Source organism: Cervus canadensis, chromosome 12 (genome assembly GCF_019320065.1).
Source record: "Cervus canadensis isolate Bull #8, Minnesota chromosome 12, ASM1932006v1, whole genome shotgun sequence".
NCBI classification, from domain to species: domain Eukaryota; kingdom Metazoa; phylum Chordata; class Mammalia; order Artiodactyla; family Cervidae; genus Cervus; species Cervus canadensis.
Genome location: NC_057397.1, coordinates 7,570,577 through 7,586,065, shown reverse-complemented (window position 1 = coordinate 7,586,065; position 15,489 = coordinate 7,570,577). Strand labels below are relative to the sequence as shown.

Here is a 15,489-nt window from a genome sequence, read left to right as displayed (position 1 = left end):
AACCACTGTTAACCAAGAATATTAATTTTGTCCCACCCACCCCAACCCCATATGCAGCACGACACGGTAGTGATTTCAAATATCCTTGATCGTGATAACCAACAGAAACATTTCAAAGTCAAGTTTGCAACTAAAAACTAGACCTTGGAAAAATTCTGCATTAGAAGAAACATCACAAAACTCTCGAGCAGAATTCTTTTCTCTGCCTGAGAATTAATACAGTATGCCACCCAGCTGACATTACTGCTGGTCTGTTCTTTCTCCTCTATGCATAGAATAACGTCTCGTTTATAAGTACCCACTTCATAAATAAATCGGCATTTTCACCTCATTTAATGTTCCTTTTCAGCTTCACAAAGAAACCAGTAAATAAAACTGTCGACGACAGTCATGACATAGGCTCTCACAGCAAGATAAAAAACTTGAAAATATGCAGAGATGCATCAACGCTATTTTACATAGAAAGATTTTAAAAAGTGCAAGGCAAAATCTGCAGTTTTTTTTTAGGGGAGTTTTTAGGCACATCCATTTCTTAAAGCAAGCTTCAGTATGAATTCCAGTTTTTTTCTTCATGACACCTGTTTTAGTTAGTCTTTCTTTAAAAAAAAAAAATACATCCTGTCAAGTGTGAAATAGGGCATCTACGGTCCCAAAAGGCGAGGTTTTCAGTTATGGCGTGTCCGTCCTTTTTTTATCCTTGCCGGCTTTGGTTTGGGGATGTACTGGTTATTTGCCTGGTACTCGAGTTCCTTCCGGAAGTAGTGGATGGCTTTGTTTAACCCTTCCTCCAGAGGGACCACTGGCTCCCATCCCAGCATCAGCTTTGCTTTCTTGATGTCTGGTTTCCTTTTCTGGGGGTCGTCCTGGGCTTCAGAAAGAAACTGAATTTCACTCCCACTGCCAACGAGGTTTTTGATGAGCTGAGCAAATTCTAGGATGGTGTGTTCTTCCGGGTTCCCCAGGTTGACAGGGCTGCTGACGTTGCTGTTCATGAGTGCCACAAGGCCATTCACCAGGTCGCTGACGTACTGGAAGGCCCTTGTCTGCGATCCGGATCCGTACACCGTGAGCGGCTCCCCCTGCAGCGCCTGCAGGATGAAGTTGCTGACCACCCGGCCATCGTTCATGTGCAGCTCGGAGTCGGGCGGCCGCAGCGCGCGGCCCGGGATGCTGAGCCAGCCGCTTCTTCGCCTAGCGTCCGCCGTCAGCCGCAGGAGGATGAAGCTACTGCTGGGCATCGCGCTGCTCGCCTACGTGGCCTCTGTTTGGGGCAACTTGGTTAACATGAGGTCCATCCAGGAAAACGGGGAGCTGAGAATTGAGAGCAGGATTGAAGAGATCATTGAACCACTAAGGGAGAAAATCAGAGATTTGGAAAAGAGCTTCACCCAGAAATACCCACCAGTAAAATTTTTATCAGAAAAGGACCGTAAAAGAATTTTGGTAACTGGGGGCGCAGGCTTTGTGGGTTCCCACCTCACAGACAAACTCATGATGGACGGTCACGAAGTGACCGTGGTGGACAACTTCTTCACCGGCAGGAAGAGGAACGTGGAGCACTGGATCGGCCACGAGAACTTTGAGCTGATCAACCACGACGTGGTGGAGCCGCTGTACATCGAAGTGGACCAGATCTACCACCTGGCCTCTCCTGCCTCACCTCCCAACTACATGTACAATCCCATCAAGACACTGAAGACCAACACCATCGGAACACTAAACATGCTGGGGCTGGCAAAGCGCGTTGGGGCCCGTCTAACTCCTGGCCTCCACCTCAGAGGTGTACGGAGACCCTGAAGTCCACCCACAGACCGAGGATTACTGGGGCCACGTGAATCCCATAGGACCCCGAGCCTGCTATGACGAAGGGAAGCGAGTCGCTGAGACCATGTGCTATGCCTACATGAAGCAGGAGGGTGTGGAGGTGCGTGTGGCCAGGATCTTCAACAAGATTCTTAATTGAAGGACATCTGCAGAGTTCCTTTGGCTGTATAAAGCCACCTGCTCAGGAATTCTGGGAATTATGTCAACACCTCTGATACCACTGTGCTGCCTCCCGCAGGGATGATCGCGCACATTTTGAAGGTTGTTGGAGGGTGGTTCATGACACATGGTCTATTAATTTGCTGGGATACCTTTTCTTAGCCCCCATTCACAAGTGGGAAGATCCCACTGGGAGTCTGGACTCCATGCCCTGGTTCTGTGTCCTGTCATACCTGACATGGTGAACTGTTAACACCTGTTCCCCTCCTGGGTTTTAAGTTCCACCCTTCACCCAACCTCAGTCTTGTTTCTTCTGTCTCTGATCAAAAGAATTGCTTATCTTGTTTTTTTGTGCACTGTTATTTTTGTTCGTTGTTCAGTCACTAAGTTGTGTCTGACTCTTTGCAACCCCATGGACTGCAGCCGATCAGCCTTCCCTGTCCTTCACTATACTGCAGTTTGCTCAAACTCATGTGCATTGAGTTGGTAATGCCATTCAAGCATCTCATTCTCTATTATCCCCTTCTCCTCCTGCCCTCAATCTTTCCTGGTATCAGCGTCTTTTCCGAAGAGTTTTCTCTTTGCATCAGGTGGCCTAAGTATTGGAGCTTCAGCATCAGTCCTTCCAATGAATATTCCGGTTTGATTTCCTTTGGGATTGCCTGGTTTGATCTCCTTGCTGTCCAAGGGACTCTCAAGAGTCTTCTCCAGCACTACAGTTCAAAAGCATCAATTCTTCAATGCTCAGCCTTCTTTATGGTCCATCTCTCACATCTGTACATGGAAAAACCATAGCTTTGACTTTACAGACCTTTGTTGGCAAAGTGATGTCTCTGCTTTTTAATGCACTGTGCACTATTTTATATATATATAATAACAAACATTTATATAACTTAAAAAATTAAAAAAATTAAAAATATAAATTATTGTCCCTGTCCAGGTGCCAAATATATATGGCACCTATATATATGCCTAAGCCTATAGGCTGTAAGAATTACAATATTTTCTTTTACATTGATTTCTCATTAAAGTTACTATATTTTCTTTTTTCTGTATTTTTCTATATTTTCTATATTTTTCTTGTTCATTGATTTATCACTAAAGTTACTACTGGTACACAATTGACTAAAACCTTATAAATGTTAAAGTTGATAACTATTAAATTAATATAAAGGTAAATTTTATTGGAAATAAATCTTTTATCAAAATAAATATTTTAAAGTTATTTTATGAACCTAAAAAAATACTTATTGTTGCTTGAATGGGAGAAGTTATGCACCAATCAAATCTCTAGTTTTATCTTTTGTATGTAAGTGTGAACTTTGTTTACATAAATGTAGATGGGGATAAAGAAAATTGTTATAACAGTGTCTCTCAATTCTCCACACTTTTGTAACAAAAATCAGATGGTGATATAAGATGAAAAATCATTTTGAGTGATTTTCAGCTAACAACTCAGCTTTGATTTTGCTGAAAGAAAATAACTGAAACTATTAATTTGCAACATGATTTGTTACCAGTAGTTAGAATCATTCATGTTCTTAATTTCTGGAAAGTGAAAGTCACTCAGTCCTGTCCAACTCTTTATGACCCCATGGACTAGTCCATCAAATTCTCCAGGGCAGAATACTGGAGTGGGTAGCCTTTCCCTTCTCCAGGGATCTTCCCAACCCAGGAATCGAACCCAGGTCTCCCACATTACAGGCAGATTCTTTAGCAGCTGAGACACAAGGGAAGCCCAAGAAAACAGGAGTGATAGCCTATCCCTTCTCCAGCAGATCTGCTGAACCCAAGAATCAAAACAGGGTCTCCTGCATTGCAGGTGGATTCTTTCCCAACTGAGCTATCAGGGAAACCCAAAATTTACTTGGATATAAGATGTAGGAGAGGTCTAATTCCAGGGCAGTAATACCAAGAATTAGCACATGACTCTTAGATATACTTGTTCCTGTTTAGCTTAGAGGCACGTCGTTCAACCCAACGTACTCAGAAGAGGCTGAGAAAATGGAATTATTATTAATTCCAGTTCACTTCTGCCAAGTTAAAAAAATTAGTGTAAATATACAATATCCAATGATATTTAGGGAAACGTTAATGAAAATAATTGCCTTATGAGTCTGAATAACAGTCATGAAAATTTTCTTAAAGTGAAAGTACATATACCTAAAGGTAACATTGACCTGTCAAAAGCAAAGTGAAATCTTTTTTTTTTTCAAAAGGAAACTTTCGATCTCTTCTTCCCTCATTGAAATCATATAAAATATGCAACCAAGTTACAGACTGAGCTGCAGGAAATTGAAAATACTCATGAATCCTTTCTCATTTCCGAGAATGGTAAAAACGGAGAAGTTTCATAGAAGGCTGGTTTTCCCCAGCATACTTTTTTACATATCGCAAGAATTCTAATTGTAAGGAAAAGTCATCCAGAACTTAGAAATCAGGCAGGGAGATGACTGTGTCCTGCTGAGTATTTTGCAGGGCTAGTCTGGTGGTGTAATTTGGGGCTTTTATAAAGTTGTAAAGGTAGGTGTTATATTTTAGAAAACTGATAATGATGCAAGATTATTGAGCTATAGCAAAGCAAATGAATGCTGTCTTACAGAGACGCAAATGAGAAGATTACAATCCAAGCCTCACAGCTTTATTGTGTATTCATTTTACAGTCTTATTCCTGTATTGTTTTTTCAGGGAATAATACAGTCACTTCTCTCTCTCATATCCTTTCTTTTGGAGATGGTTTTATTAGCCTGCTGTTTCCTTTATTAAGGAGTCAAGTTTGATGTGGGTTCATTTTATATGTTTGTTATCAATTTTATTGAATACATTATTACATACCTAATATGTATCCACTTTAAGCATAGAATTCAGCTAGATTTGATAAATGTATATACCCATATGAGCATGCCATAACCCAACCACCATCAACCCAAAGTCGCTTACCTCTTCCCAGTCAGCTTCAATCTGGGCCCCAGGCAACATCTGATTAGATCTGCCTTTTCTAGAGTCTCATATAAATGAAGTCATTTACTCTTCTACGTCTAGGGGAGTGGTTCCTATTCAGTGCTCTGTAGTATTCCAGATTTCCTACTGAGGAACTTTGGCTTATCTCCCCTTTTTAAGAATTCCGAATGAACTGCTATAAATAGGCACAAACATATATTTCTGTTCCTCTTCCTAAGAGGGCCATTGCTGGGTTATACACTGCAAGGAGATGCGCAGTGGAGAATGCCAAACCTTATTCCAAAGCATTGATCCCACGTGATGCTCCCGTTAAATCTTCTGTTGTGTGGAGGGCCCCAGTGGAGAACCTGGAATGGGAGGAAGATCTTTTCCCATCCTTTCCACGTGCACACGTGGGTGGGGAGCCCGGGATCTCACGCACAGCTTTGTGGGTTAGTCCCGCCCACCCAGCTGTCTCCTTTCCAGCCCTGTCTCTTCCACCCAGTGAACCTACTGGTCTTTGAGTGACCACTCCCTGTGCCATGGACCAGACCTGGGCACCCGGGACAAAGCCCAGGGGCTGCAGGGCTGACGTCACTTGCTTCTCTTCTGTCAGGACACAGTCCTGAGCCGGCTGTGGTCCAGCGTCTGAAATCCACTTTCTTCTTCCTCTCAGTTATGTAGTTGTTCACAGTGGGAGGGTCAGTATGGATGCTCTTCTTCTCCCTATATATGTTATCCACTTTTTGAACATTATACTTTTATATAATTTCAAGGTAGATTCATAGTTAAGGCATGGATGGGGCTTTGACATGAAGTGCATGGGTGAAATTAATGTCTCTTTTGATATTACCTGCAGTTTCTTCCTTGGCTCTTAACAGACACTTCCTTAGGTGGGTAAGGAGATTCTATGCTCCACTGCAGGTAGATCAGTTTTTTTTTTAAGTTTTTTTTTCATGTGGGCCATTTAAAAAGTCTTTATTGAATCTGTTACAATATTGCTTCTGTTTTATGTTTTGGTTTTTTGGCTTCGAGGCATGTGGGATCTAAGATCTCTGACCAGTGACCAAACCCACACCCCTTGCATTGGAAGGTAAGGTCTTAACCACTGGACATCAGAGAAGTCCCTCAAGTGGATCAATTTTAGGAAAGACTGCATGTGGACACTGGGATTTTTGATGGAGAAACTGAGTTCCCTAAAGCAACGAGACAGTGCATACAGTTCTTAGAATAGTGTTTGTCATATGCTGAGGGCTTAATAAAAGATAACTGTCATTAGGACAATAGAATAAAGGAGGTGAGTTTACATTGAAGTCTGCCTCCTTCATAGTAGCTACTTGATCCCTTGAGGTCCCTGGGATCCTTATGTTATCCTTGCCAGTGCAGGGTTCTAACTGTGAGTGGGTCAGATAGGTGAATAGGGTAGAAAGTCTTAGGACAGAGAGATGTAGAGAGGAGTTGAGGAAGCTCCAAGGACACAGGAACTCACTCTGCCTGGGAAGTTGGGTAGCTTTGTAGAGGATGAAGGACTGAAACGCAGATTCGAAGAGTGAACAGAAATTTGCCAGATGGGCATGGTAGGGGAGAGAAAGGGAAGAGTGTCTGCAAAGTTGGAGGCATGGGAAGAATGACGCTCAGAAAACGGCAGCAGTTCAGCCAGGCTCAACCACAGCAAGAGTTGGGTGACAGCAGCAGGGGAGGCTGGACTGGGCAGGGAGCAATTTTTAAAACAACTTCATTGACCTGTAAGTCACACGGCACACAGCTCACCCATTTGAAGAGTACAAAGCATTGGCTTTTAGTATGCTCCGTGCTGCCTGCAATTTTTGAAGCCCTTGTACGTCCTATTGAAGGTGGCCTTCTTGGGGCATCCTGAAGTGTCTTTTGGGGGTTGTGTGGGTGCATGAAGTCTAGGGGAAGCTGGAGCAGCGGTGGGTCCAGGCAGAAAAGAAAACAGGCAGGAGTCCTTGTGCTGGGCAAGGTCGAGCTCCATCAGGTTTCCTGTGGATTGTGAGGGAGGCAGAGGAGGACCCCTGCAGAGCCCCCCACCACAGACCACGGCTCCTATAACCTGGGGCCATGTCTTAATAGTCAAAGCAAAGGGAACCATGAAATGCCTAGGTGTGGCCCTGGACCAGGCTGAGGCTCCCAGAAGCCCTGCCTTCCTGACATACCACAAGGAGGCCAAGTGCCCACAGCTGATTTGAGAAGTGCACTGAAATGAACACTTTTTAAGAAGTTCTTAGCTTTCTTGTCAGAGGTGGTACTTTTTCAAATGGAAGACAAAGAGTCTCCAGTTTAATGTCAGGAGTGGAACACAGACAGCTCAGAGATCCACGGAGGCTGATTTTGACCAAGCAGCTTGGGTGGAATAGTTTTTTTTGACCTGCCCCAGTGATGGGATGGAAGGATGAGAGGAAACAGGTCTGCATGAACGTACTGGCTGTTCTTCCCCTTCCCAAGCCACAGGAGTAGAGTAGCTGCCTTCCAAACCTGGCAGTGTTTTCACAAGCACTCATCACAAGGCCACACCTCCAATGTTCTCGTTCAGTACCTTTGAGTCAGGCCAGGAAATCGCGGTGCATTTTTAACTGCTTGGACTTTTTTGGGAACTCTCTGTGTGATGATTTTTAAACAACTGCAAACTTAATTTTCAAGTACAGTACAAATACTTTATCTTCCTAAACTGTTTTACAGTCGGTGGTTGCCCAACACCCCTAGCTTAGTGTGGATCTCCCACAAACAAGGGTCTTCTGTTGTAGTCCACCACACAGCAATCCAAACTGGGGAATTAGTACATTATTACTACCCGATCCTCAGGCTCCACTCAGGTTTCACTAGCTGTTCCAGTTTTTTGTTTTTTAAAGCAAAATGATCAAGTCCAGGGTCACAAGTGACCTTTAGTTGTCCCGTCTTGTCAGTCTTCTTTAATCTGGAACAGTTCCTCAGTCTTTCCATGATTTGCATGAACTGGACACCTGCTTTTGAAGACTGCAGACCAGTTACATTGTAACATGTCCTGAATTTTGGTGTCTTTCTTATTTCTTAACAATTAAATCCCAGTTGCGCATCTTTGGCAGGAATATCACAGAACCGGTGCTTTGTCCTCTTGGTTACATCCTATCAGGTGGGGCCATGATGTAGATATGTTCAGTTACCATGGACTCAGTTTGGTCCAAATCCTTAAAAAAAAAAATTAAAATATTGAGATATAACACTGTATAAATTTAAGGTGCACAACATGTTGATTTGATACATTTCTATATAAAAATATATGATAACCAGCTTGGTGTTAGCTAACACCTTTATCATTTCTTTTTGGTGGTTACGCATTTAAGATCTGGTCTCTTGGGAATTTTGAGTATTGTTCACTATAGTCATAATGCTGTGCCCTAGATCCCCATTTCAGTTCAGTTCAGTCACTCAGTTGTGTCTGACTCTTTGCCACCCCATGGACTGCAGCATGCCAGGCCTCCCTGTCCATCACCAACTCCCGGAGTTTACCCAAACTCATGTCCATTGAGTCGGTGATGCCATCCAACCATCTCATCCTCTGTCATCCCCTTCTCCTCCTGCCTTCAATCTTTCCCAGCATCAGGGTCTTTTCCAATGAGTCAGTTCTTCGCATCAGGTGGCCAAAGTATTGGAGTTTCAGCTTCATCATCAGTCCTTCCAACGAACACTCAGGACTGATCTCCTTTAGGATGGACTGGTTGGATCTCCTTGCAGTCCAAGGGACTCTCAAGAGTCTTCTTCAACACCACAGTTCAAAAGCATCAATACTTTTGATAAAGAAAGCGCTCAACTTTCTTTATAGTCCAACTCTCACATCCAAACATGACTACTGGAAAAACCATAGTCTTGACTAGATGGACCTTTGTTGGCAAAGTAATGGCTCTGCTTTTTAATATGCCATCTAGGTTGGTTATAGCTTTTCTTCCAAGGAGCAAGCGTCTTTTAATTTCACAGCTGCAGTCACCATCTGCAGTGATTTTGGAGCCCCCCCAAAATAAAGAATCTCACTATCTGCCACTGTTGCCACTGTTTCCCCAACTATTTGCCATGCAGTGATGGGACCAGATGCCATGATCTTAGTTTTCTGAATGTTGAGCTTTAAGCCAACTTTTTCATTCTCCTCTTTCACTTTCAACAAGAGGCTCTTTAGTTCTTCACTTTCTGCCATAAGGGTGGTGCTATCTGCATATCTGAGGTTATTGATATTTTCCCCCACTTATTCATCTTCTAATTGAAAGTTTTGTACCCTTTGGCCAAATCTCTCCTTTTCTCATACCTGCCAGCCCCTGGTAATCACTATTCTATTTTGCTTTTTTGGGGGTGATCTGAATCTTCTCTGTTTTAGAAAAAGAAGGAAAGAAATGACAAAAGTATGGGTAATTGAGATTTTAAAAAACCCTTCTACTTAATTAGTTATTTGAATTATCTGATCTATGTTATTTGAATAATTCAAGTAAATCCTGTATTGAGTTGGCAGATACTGTCTTGGTCTTACCTTTTAAAAATTCGCTTTAATACTATAATATTTGACACACAAATGATATAAAGAATAACATAACTCGAAATGTAGTAACTTGATATGTAATATACAACATATATTTCCAATTGAATTATTTATTACTTTATATGTAGCATATAAAGCATATTATACAGTAAGTTTAAGTCTCAAGAATTGTCACTGCCAATTTAGCCAATTCTTTCTTGTAAATTCCTTCCTAACTTCAGTCTATGCTGAATTTGCCCAGGACTGACTGACCCAGGCTCACCCTGACAAACTGACAAAAACTCAGGTCGTGGAGGCAATTGTTGAGGCCATCCTCAACAATTCAACAATTCAGACCAGACAGGAATGTTTTCCTAAAGTAGCTACCTAGCTTGTTCCGGCATCTGGTGGTCAAACATGGGATTGCAGCTACTCATATGTTACCCTTCTCGAGATTTTTCTTTTCCTTTTTGAATATTTTTTTCCTGTTTAAACTTAATTTCGAAATGTAAAATCCAATTTTTTAAAGTTGGATATACTAAAACTTATATTTACATGTTTTTTGCCTCTGTAAGTAGCCACCATGCCCCAAACTCTTCTTAAGTACTGGCTGCTCACATTTATAATCTTTCAGTCTTTGATACAGCTTCTTGGGGTATGTGTGTGTGTATGTATGTGCATTTGTGGATGTTTTTCTTTCATTAATTCTAAAATTTTGTTGCTAATATATAGCAGGCACTGAGATAGATGCTGGTAGGAAATAGAATAATCAGAATGGCAAATTAAGCCAGTGCTTCTGATTATACTCTCTGAAATAGGAAACCTCTTTATTAAACTTTAAAGGCAGGAAACCTAACATTGTAAGTAATATTTAGTGACCACCTGTTATCTGCTAGATGAACACATTACTTCCCAGAAAATGTCACAGTGCATGTGCATCGTTTAAAATGCAATAAATAGTAAATTACAATCATTACTAGGCTGTTAGGTAATCATTCTTGAGATACTTGTGGACTTAAATTCACAGGTGAAAGTCTGATGAAGAACAGGTTATTTATGTGACCTTAAAGTATCTTCAAAAGATCCACAAGTTACTTATTTCAATAAGAAAAATAGTAACGTTATAGTGGAGAAACTTAATCCACTGCACGTGAGCCAAATGTTCAGAGTTAGCATCACAAACAAGACAATCCAACCTCGTGTGCCTCCTGAGGTGATACACTAAGGGCTCATGCCACTTCTGTGGTCTGTTTTGCAAAAAGCACACAGTTTGAATCTAATCATGAGAAAACGTTAGACAGACTCAGAATGAGGAACGTTCTACAAAATAACTGGACAATATTCTTCCAACATACTAAAGTCATGAAAGACAAAGACTTGACAAACTTCCAGATAAAAGGAAAGTAAAAATGAAAAAGGTAACCCCAAAAGGTAACAAGTTCTTTGATGACAAAGAACTGGTGTCTTTAAAAATGATTTATTTTTGAAATCAATGTATGTATACTTTTTAAAGGAGGAAAAATATGGCAAAGTTAAAAGGAAGAAAAAGCGTTTATCACCCACACACCTATCACAGACCAAGGCTGCCTGGGGAGACCGAAAGGAGTGTCATTTCATGGTGCAGGGATGTGCTAGGACGGCATTCTGAACGGAAAGAAACAATACAGAAAAGACAAGCAATCGTGGAAAGGCACAGTTCAGGGAAAAATAAGATAGCAGTGGTCTGCTTTGAGGTCAGGAAACTGGAGCTAGAAAACAGATGAATAGGTGGCGGTAGGACTTCGCAGGAAGGGGACCAACACTGGATGTATTGGAGGTCCGACTCTTCCCCCCGACGCCAGGGTCCGCAGAGCCCAGCACACGGCTCGGGACTGAAGAACCAAGTGCACGCGAGAGCCGTTCCCGCTCTGTCGGGTCTCCTCACAGCGAAACCCCCACCTTCACACAGCCGGCCCTCCTCACGTCCCACCCCCTGGGGGCCGTTGACGCAAACGGGCTCGGTTTCCAGGGCAACCAGAAATGGGCCTCCGTCTTTCCGCTCGCCCGTGTGCGTCACTTCCGGCCGCTAGCCGCCAGTCCTCTGGGGCCTGTGGGGAGGCCCCGATTGGGACAGCCATCGTTCCTCTGACTGGGGCGTCGTGGTGGGGAGTGGCGTTAGCCGAAATGATTTTTCGGTTCTGCGGGAGGAGCTGGCGGGAGGCAGGCGGAGCTTAGTTTCCGTCCCCGCCAATCGCTTTCAAATCCGCTCCCTGAGCGCCGCGGGAAAATGGACGTCTAGTCGCCGCCAGGCCTAGAGCCGACGAACTCGCACCGAGGCTGCCGGGGGCGGGATCCCGCGCTCCGGGGTTTCCGGGCAGCCGGAGGGGCGGGGGCGGGGCATCAGGGGGCGGGGCGGGCGAGCGAAGGCGTTGATTGGCCGTTTCGTAGCCGCGGTGTAGCCGCCTGGAACCCTGCGGCCGGCTTGGGAGTTTCATTCACTCACTCACTGAATGGATTGGTTCACTCGGCCTTCCCTGAGAAGACGCCGAGTCTGAGCTTGTGCTAGGCGCTAGGGATTCAGAGAGGAGTCGGTCTCCAGGATTCCAGGGTTTGGTTGACAGTCTGCGGCATCCCCTCCTTTCTTCCTGTGCCACCTTAATCGCCTCTCTTCACTCAAGCCTGGTGTGATGGGCTTTTTGCATGGGGAGGCGCCACCCAGCCTCGCTCAACTCCAGGGACTTTCCCTGAAGGGTCCCCATCCCTGAAGGCAGTCTCTGAGCACTGGAAGGTGTGAGGTGGAGCCTTGGTTAACCGCTCAGTTACTGAGCCACGTCCATTACTTTACATTCACCTCTGAAAAAAAATCGCTTAGTCGTGTCCGGCTCTTTGCAACTCCATGGACTGTGCCTGCCAGGCTGCTCTGTGCGTGGAATCCTTCAGGTCGAGAGTAGTAGAATGGGTTGTCATGAAAACAAAATATAATTATTTTCCGGGGTTGGGGGTGGGTGGGAGGTTTGTGAGGTTTAAAATGACCTTTGCTGCTTAGTTTGGGTTTGAATCCCAGCTTTGTCCCTGATTAGCCTGTGTGACTCTGGGCCACTGAAGAGGCCTCTGTCCAGCACTGGGTGATACTCAAGTGGCTAATTTTTTTTTTTTTTTTAATTAAGTATAGTTGATTCACAATGCTATGTAAATTACTGCTCTAGAGCCAAGTGATTAAGTTATATATGTACAGATTCTTTTTATAAAATATTCTTTTCCATTATGTCTTATAATAGGGTATTGAATATAATTCGCTGTGCTATACTGTAGGGCCTTGTTATTTATCCATTCTGTATATAAAAGTTTAAATCTGCTAACCCTAACCTTCCATTCCATTTCTCCCCCAACCCGCTGCCGTTGTGCTTCACTCAGTATGATAATCTCTGGTTGTGTCCCTGTTGTTGCAAAGGGCATTATTTCATTCTTTTTATGCCTGAGTAATATTCCATTGTATACATGTACCACATCTTCTTTATCCATTCCTTTGCTGATGGATGTTTAGGCTGTTGCCATGTCTTGACTATGGCGAATAGTGCTGCTATGAGCATGGGGGTACATGGATCTTTGAATTTTGGTTTTGTCTGGATATATGCCCAGGAGTGGGATGGCTGGATCAATCATATGTTAATTCTAGTTTTAGTTTTCTAAGGACCCTCCATACTGTTTTCCACAGTGGCTGCACCATCATACATTCCCACCAACAGTGTAGGAGAGTTCCCAAGGCTGGCTAATTCTAAGGTGAAGGATTTAGTAAATCTAAACCAAATTTTTGGCTCCAGATCTACAGCACCCTCTTCAACTGACATATTAGTAATAAAATTGACTTGTAAATATCCATTGTCTGATTCTTTTGTCTTATTTCTCAATTGTTCCACACTCAGAGGAAAAAGGAGTGTTACTGCTTAGTCTCCACATTAGAACAACCAACCTTATAGGGCTACTGTCAGGTTATGTGAGAAATTTGTACCAAGCACATTGTACTTTCCCTGCTGGGTAAATGGTAGCTACCCTGACTGTGTTATTTTGATGGAGTAGATGTGGAAGTCCCACTCAAGTGGCTGATTGTTCATGGTGCTAAATAAACAAATGTCCTCTTTCATGTCCTGGGCCCTAGAAAACCCAGGTGAGACATGGCCCTATGGGCAAGTATTTGAGTGGGCTGCATGGTAGACGAGGGCTCTACAACATGGAAACAGTATTATCATACTGTTGGTGGATCAGAAAACCTGAGAGGAGATGGGCTTTGCCAAAGTGGGATGATCATATCACCTGACCAGAACGCTTTTAGCCAGGACAATAGCATAAACTGGGATTGTCCTAGGCAAATCAGGATATATGGTCACCCTATCCTAATGCCATACAAGTAGCACATGAGACAACTGAAATGGAACTTAGATCTATCCCACTCTGTCTCAAAGTACTTTTTTATACTTGGTTTTATTAGTCCTGAGAATGACCTTACAAAGTGACCACTCCCATTTTGTAGATGAAAACACTGAAGTTATATAGTTAGTAAGTAATGGAGTTTGTGCTCTGATCTTTGCTTTTGACTGGTTTCAGAGGTAATTATTGGAGAAGGCAATGGTACCCCACTACAGTACTCTTGCCTGGAAAATCCCAGGGACGGAGGAGCCTGGTAGGCTGTAGTCCATGGGGTCGCTAAGAGCTGGACACGACCCAGCGACTTCACTTTCACTTTTCACTTTAATACATTGGAGAAGGAAATGGCAACCCACTCCAGTGTTCTTGCCTGGAGAATCCCAGGGAAGTGGTGGTGGGCGGGGGGGCGGGGGGCTGCCGTCGATGGTATCACACATGACTGAAGTGACTTAGTAGCAGCAGCAGCAGAGGTAATTCTCAACCCCACCAAGCCTCACTGTGTATTGGGCTTCATCTTTGAGATCTTGTGATTGGATATTTCAGGGAAGCAGACTTGCTTCATTTGAGAACTTTGTAACAGGGCTCTGTATCATTGCATGAAACTTTCCACCCCCATTAGGACTTCTGTTCCAAAGCCTTTGACTGTGTGGATCACAACAAACTGGAAAATTCTTAGAGAGATGCGAATACCAGACCACCTGACCTGCCTCCTGAGAAATCTGTATGCAGGTCAAGAAGCAACAGTTAGAACCAGACACGGAACAATGGACTGGTTCCAAATTGGGAAAGGAGTACGTCAAGGCTGTATATTGTCACCCTGCTTACTTAACTTATATGTGGAGTACATCATGGGAAATGCCAGGCTGGATGAAGCACAAGCTGGAATCAAGATTGCTGGGAGGAATATCAGTAACCTCAGATACGCAGATAACACCACCCTTACGGCAGAAAGCGAAGAGGAACTAAGAGCCTCTTGATAAAGGAGAGTGAAAAAGTTGACTTAAAACTCAACATTCAAAAAACTAAGATCATGGCATCCGGTCCCATCACTTCATGGCAATAGTTGGGGAAATAGTGGAAACAGTGGCTGACTTTATTTTCTTGGTTTCCTCCTTGGAAGAAAAGTTATAACCAACCTAGACAGCATATTAAAAAGCAGAGATTACTGTCGACAAAGATCCGTCTAGTCAAAGCTGTGGTTTTTCCAGTAGTCATGTATGGATGTGAGAGTTGGACCATCAAGAAAGCTGAGCACCGAAGAATTAAAGCTTTTGAACTGTGGTGTTGAAGAAGACTCTTGAGAGTCCCTTGGACTGCAAGGGGATCCAACCAGTCAATCCTAAAGGAGATCAGTCCTGAATATTCATTGGAAGGACTGATGCTGAAGCTGAAACTCCAATACTTTGGCCACCTGATGCGAAGAACTGACTCATTGGAAAAGACCCTGATGCTGGGAAAAATTGAAGGCAGGAGGAGAAGGGGACGACAGAGGATGAGATGGTTGGATGGCATCACCAATTTGATAGACATGAGTTTGAACAAGCTCTGGGAGTTGGTGATGGACAGGGAGGCCTGGCGTGCTGCAGTATATGGGGTTGCAAATAATCGGACATGACTGAGCAACTGAACTGAACTGAGGACTTCTGTAGAGGGGCTCTGGTACGGCT

General features: G+C 43.6%; 1 pseudogene; it reads left to right on the top strand.

Annotated features, from left to right (window-relative positions):
- Positions 1–588: 588 nt before the first annotated feature.
- On the top strand, positions 589–1,978 carry LOC122451314 (annotated as a pseudogene).
- Positions 1,979–15,489: the final 13,511 nt, after the last annotated feature.